The sequence below is a fragment of the Budorcas taxicolor genome, chromosome 4, assembly GCF_023091745.1.
Source record: "Budorcas taxicolor isolate Tak-1 chromosome 4, Takin1.1, whole genome shotgun sequence".
NCBI classification, from domain to species: domain Eukaryota; kingdom Metazoa; phylum Chordata; class Mammalia; order Artiodactyla; family Bovidae; genus Budorcas; species Budorcas taxicolor.
The window spans coordinates 19,412,771-19,418,770 of record NC_068913.1 but is presented as its reverse complement, the minus strand read 5'-3'; positions in this window follow the sequence as shown (position 1 = coordinate 19,418,770).

Below are 6,000 nucleotides of genomic sequence, written 5' to 3'. Positions count from 1 at the left end.
CCCATTTTTTGATTGGGTCGTTTATTTTTCTGGAATTGAGTTGCATAAGTTGCTTGTATATTTTTGAGATTAGCTGTTTGTCAGTTGTTTCATTTGCTATTATTTTCTCCCATTCAGAAGGCTGTCTTTTCACCTTGCTTATATTTTCCTTTGTTGTGCAGAAGCTTTTAATTTTAATTAGATTCCATTTGTTTATTTTTGCTTTTATTTCCAGAATTCTGGGAGGTGGATCATAGAGGATCCTGCTGTGATTTATGTCAGAGAGTGTTTTGCCTATATTTTCCTCTAGGAGTTTTATAGTTTCTGGTCTTACATTTAGATCTTTTATCCATTTTGAGTTTATTTTTGTGTGTGGTGTTAGAAAGTGATCTAGTTTCATTCTTTTACAAGTGGTTGACCAGTTTTCCCAGCACCACTTGTTAAAGAGATTGTCTTTGCTCCATTGTATATTCTTGCCTCCTTTGTCAAAGATAAAGTGTCCGTAGGTGTGTGGATTTATCTCTGGGCTTTCTATTTTGTTCTATTGATCTATATTTCTGTTTTGTGGCATACCATACTGTCTTGATGACTGTGGCTTTGTAGTAGAGCCTGAAGTAAGGCAAGTTGATTCCTCCAGTTCCATTCTTCTTTCTCAAGATTGCTTTTGCTATTCGAGGTTTTTTGTGTTTCCATACAAATCTTGAAATTATTTGCTCTAGTTCTGTGAAAAATATCGCTGGTAGCTTGATAGGGATTGCATTGAATTTGTTAATTGCTTTGAGTAGTGTACTCATGTTCACTATATTGATTCTTCCAATCCATGAACATGTTATATTTCTCCATCTATTAGTGTCCTCTTGATTTCTTTCATCAGTGTTTTATAGTTTTCTATATAGAGGTCTTTAGTTTCTTTAGGTAGATATATTCCTAAGTATTTTATTCTTTTCGTTGCAATGGTGAATGGAATTGTTTCCTTAATTTCTTTTTCTCCTTTCTCATTATTAGTGTATAGGAATCCAAGGGATTTCTGTGTGTTGATTTCATATCCTGCAACTTTACTATACTCATTGATTAGCTCTAGTAATTTTCCGGTGGAGTCTTTAGGGTTTTCTATGTAGAGGATCATGTCATCTGCAAACAGTGAGAGTTTTACTTCTTCTTTTCCAATTTGGATTTCTTTTATTTCTTTTTCTGCTCTGATTGCTGTGGCCAAAACTTCCAGAACTATGTTGAATAGTAGCAGTGAAAGTGGGCACCCTTGTCTTGCTCCTGACTTTAGGGAAAATGCTTTCAATTTTTCACCATTGAGGATAATGTTTGCTGTGGGTTTGTCATATATAGCTTTTATTATGTTGAGGTATGTTCCTTCTATTCCTGCTTTCTGGAGAGTTTTTATGATAAATGGATGTTGAATTTTGTCAAAGGCCTTCTCTGCATCTATTGAGATAATCATATGGCTTTTATTTTTTCAATTTGTTAATGTGGTGAATTACATTGATTGATTTGTGGATATTGAAGAATCCTTGCGTCCCTGAGATAAAGCCCACTTGGTCACAGTGTATGATCTTTTTAATGTGTTGCTGGATTCTGATTGCTAGGATTTTGTTAAGGATTTTTGCATCTATGTTCATCAGTGATATTGGCCTGTAGTTTTCGTTTTTTGTAGTATCTTTGTCAGCTTTTGGTATTAAGATGATTGTGGCCTCATAGAATGAGTTTGGAAGTTTCCCTTCCTCTGCAATTTTCTGGAAGAGTTTGAGTAGGATAGGTGTTAGCTCTTCTCAAAATTTTTGGTAGAATTCAGCTGTGAAGCCGTCTGGACCTGGGCTTTTGTTTGCTGGAAGATTTCTGATTACAGTTTCAATTTCTGTGCTTGTGATGGGTCTGTTAAGATTTTCTATTTCTTCCTGGTTCAGTTTTGGAAAGTTGTACTTTTCTAAGAATTTGTCTATTTCTTCCACGTTGCCCATTTTATTGGCATATAATTGCTGATAGTAGTCTTTTTTGATCCTTTGTATTTCTGTGTTGTCTGTTGTAATCTCTCCATTTTGATTTCTAATTTTATTGATTTGATTTTTCTCCCTTTGTTTCTTGATGAGTCTGGCTAATGGTTTGTCAATTTTATTTATCCTTTCAAAGAACCAGCATTTGGCTTTGTTGATTTTTGCTGTGGTCTCTTTTGTTTCTTTTGCATTTATTTCTGCCCTAGTTTTTAAGATTTCTTTCCTCTACTAACTCTTGGGTTCTCCATTTCTTCCTTTTCTAGTTGCTTTAGGTGTAGGGTTAGGTTATGTATTTGACTTTTTTCTTGTTTCTTGAGGTATGCCTGTGTTGCTATGAACTTTCCTCTTAGTATGCTTTTATAGTGTCCCACAGGTTTTGGGTTGTTGTGTTTTCATTTTCATTCATTTCTATGCATATTTTGATTTCTATTTTGATTTCTTCTGTGATTTGTTGGTTATTCAGAAGTGTGTTGTTCAGCCTCCATATGTTGTAATTTTTAATAGTTTTTCTCCTGTAATTGAGATCTAATCTTAATGCATTATGGTCAGAAAAGATGCTTGGAATGATTTTGATTTTTTTAAATTTATCAAGGTTAGATTTATGGCCCAGGATGTGATCTATCCTGGAGAAAGTTCCGTGAGCACTTGAGAAAACAGTGAAATTCATTGTTTTGGGGTGATATGTCCTATAGATATCAATTAGGTCTAACTGGTCTAACGTATCATTTAAAGTTTGTGTTTCCTTGTTAATTTTCTGTTTAGTTGATCTGTCCATAGGTGTGAGTGGGGTATTAAAGTCTCCCACTATTATTGTGTTATTGTTGATTTCCCCTTTCATACTTGTTAGCATTTGTCTTACATATTGCGGTGATCCTATATTGGGTGCATATATATTTATATTTGTTATATCTTCTTCTTGGATTGATCCTTTGATCATTATGTAGTGGCCTTCTTTGTCTCTTTTCACAGTCTTTGCTTTAAAGTCTATTTTATCAGATATGAGTATTGCCGCTCCTGCTTTCTTTTGGTCTCTATTTGCGTCGAATATCTTTTTCCAGCCCTTCACTTTCAGTCTGTATGTGTCCCTTGTTTTGAGGTGGGTCTCTTGTAAGCAGCATATACAGGGATCTTGTATTTGTATCCATTCGGCCAGTCTTTGCCTTTTGGTTGGGGCATTCAGCCCATTTACATTTAAGGAAATTATTGACAAGTATGATCCCGTTGCCATTTACTTTATTGTTTTCAGTATGGGTTTATACACCCTTTTTGTGTTTCCTGTCTAGAGAATATCCTTTAGGATTTGTTGGAGAGCTAGTTTGGTGGTGCTGAATTCTCTCAGCTTTTGCTTGTCTATAAAGCTTTTCATTTCTCCTTCGTATTTGAATGAGATCCTTGCTGGGTACAGTAATCTGGGCTGTAGGTTATTTTCTTTCAACACTTTAAGTATGTCTTGCCATTCCCTCCTGGCCTGAAGAGTTTCTATTGAAAGATCAGCTGTTATCCTTATGGAATCCCCTTGTGTGTTATTTTTTGTTTTCCCCTTGCTGCTTTTAATATTTGTTCTTTGTGTTTGATCTTTGTTAGTTTGATGAATATATGTCTTTGGGTGTTTCGCCTTGGGTTTATCCTATTTGGAACTCTCTTTGTTTCTTGGACTTGGGTGATTATTTCCTTCCCCATTTTAGGGAAGTTTTCAACTATTATCTCCTCAAGGATTTTCTCATGGTCTTTCTTTTGGTCTTCTTCTGGAACTCCTATAATTCGAATGTTGGAGCATTGCATATTGTCCTGAAGATCTCTGAGATTGTCCTCATTTCTTTTAATTCGTTTTTCTTTTTTCCTCTCTGATTCATGTATTTCTACCATTCTATCTTCTATTTCACTAATCCTATCTTCTGCCTCCATTATTCTACTATTTGTTTCCTCCAGAGTGTTTCTGATCTCATTTATTGCATTATTCATTATATATTGACTCTTTTTTATTTCTTCTAGGTCCTTGTTAAACCTTTCTTGCATCTTCTCAATCCTTGTCTCCAGGCTATTTATCTTTGATTCCATTTTGATTTCAAGATTTTGGATCATTTTCAGTATCAATATTCAGAATTCTTTCTCAGGTAGATTCCCTATCTCTTCCTCTTTTGTTTGGTTTGGTGGGCATTTCTCCTGTTCCTTTACCTGCTGAGTATTCCTCTGTCTCTTCATCTTGGTTATATTGCTGCATTGGGGGTGGCCTTTCTATATTCTGGGAATTTGTGGAGTTCTCTTTATTATGGAGTTTCCTCACTGTGGGTGGGGTTGTATGAGTGGCTTGTCAAGGTTTCCTTTACAGGGAGGCTTGTGTTGGAGTTCTGGTGAGTGGAGCTGGGTTTCTTCTCTCTGGAGTGCAGTAGAGTGATGAGTAATGCATTATGAGATGTCAGTGGTTTTGGAGTAACTTTGATCTGCCTGTATATTGAAGCTCAGGTGTGTGTTCCTGTGTTGCTGGAGAATTTTCCTGGTACATCTTGCTCTGGAACTTGTTGGCCCTTGGGTGGAGCTTGGTTTCAGTGCAGGTATGGAGATGTTTGATGAGCTCCTTTTGCTTAATGTTCCCTGAATTCAGGAGTTCTCTGATGTTCTCAGGATTTGAACTTAAGCCTCCTGCTTCTGGTTTTCAGTTTTATTTTTACAGTAGCCTCTAGACTTCTCCATCTATACAGCACTGATGATAAAACATCTAGGTTAAAAATGAAAAGTTTCTCCACATTGGGGGACACCCAGAGAGGTTCACTGAGTTACATGGAGAAGAGAAGAGGGAGGGGGTAGTTAGAGGTGACTGCAACGAAATGCAGTGAGATCAAAAGAGGAGAGAGCAAGCTAGCCAGTTGTCACTTCCTTATGTGTGCTCCATTGTCTGGACCGCTCAGAGGTATTCACAGAGTTATACAGGGAAGAGGAGAGGGAAGAAGTAGACAGAGGTGGCCAGGAGGATAAAAGAGGGAAATGAAAAGGAGAGAGACAAATCCAGCCAGTAACCCGTTCCTTAGGTGTTCTCCACCGTCTGGAACACACAGAGAGTCCCAGAGTTGGGTAGAGAAGAGAAGGATGCGGAGAGAGACAGAGGCCACCTGGTGGAGAAAAAGGAGAGTCCAAAGGAGGAGAGAGTGGTCAAGCCAGTAATCTCGCTCTCAGGTAAAATTGGGTAGAAAGTTTGGGTTTTTAAATGTACAAAATTGACAACAAAAATCAAAAAGCAAAGACTAAAAATCTAGAGTAGAGGTTGGATTTTCAAAAATATAATATTAAATAAATGAAGAAGAAGGAAAAAAGAAAAAAAAAAAACCAGGAAAACCAAAAAAATAAAAAAAGCAAAGCCACAAGAATTATTAAAAAACACCAACAACAACCACACAAAGACTATATATGGTGTTTGACTTAAAAAATAGAATCTTTTTTTTTGAAAAGTAATAGTAGGTTATAGAAATAAAAATTAGAGGAGAAAAAGAAGACTTAACAATTTTGAAAAGTTAGGAAAAAAAAAGAAGAAAAAGAAAAGAAAAAACAGCCCCACAACAGCATCAACAAAAAATAAAAACAAACGAAAAAACAAACAAAAAGGAATGATTGTAAAAATAGTAAAGATATATCTGGCCCTTTCTCTGGTGATGTGGGCAGTGTGGGGTCACTTCCAAGGCGGTTCCCTCTGTTTAACTTCTTCTGTTTGCTGGTCTCTTCAGTGTCTGATTTCCGTCCTGACACAGGGGGGCGGTGGTGGACATTTTTTTTTTTTTTTTAGGCTCACTTGTTCAGTCGTGCTGTGGGGAGGGAGGGATGCTGCAAACAAATAGCACTGTCATGTGCACACAGTGTCTCAGCCCCGCTGTACCTGTCCCTGCTCGCAGCACACAAACCGCTCAGGTTCTACGATGCTCTGCCGGGAACCGTCTGAGGTCGGCCCTAGGCTGCGTGCAGCTCCCAGGTCTAAGCCACTCAGGTTCGGTTCTCAGGTGGCCCTCAGAGGCTCAGATTCGGTTGGGAC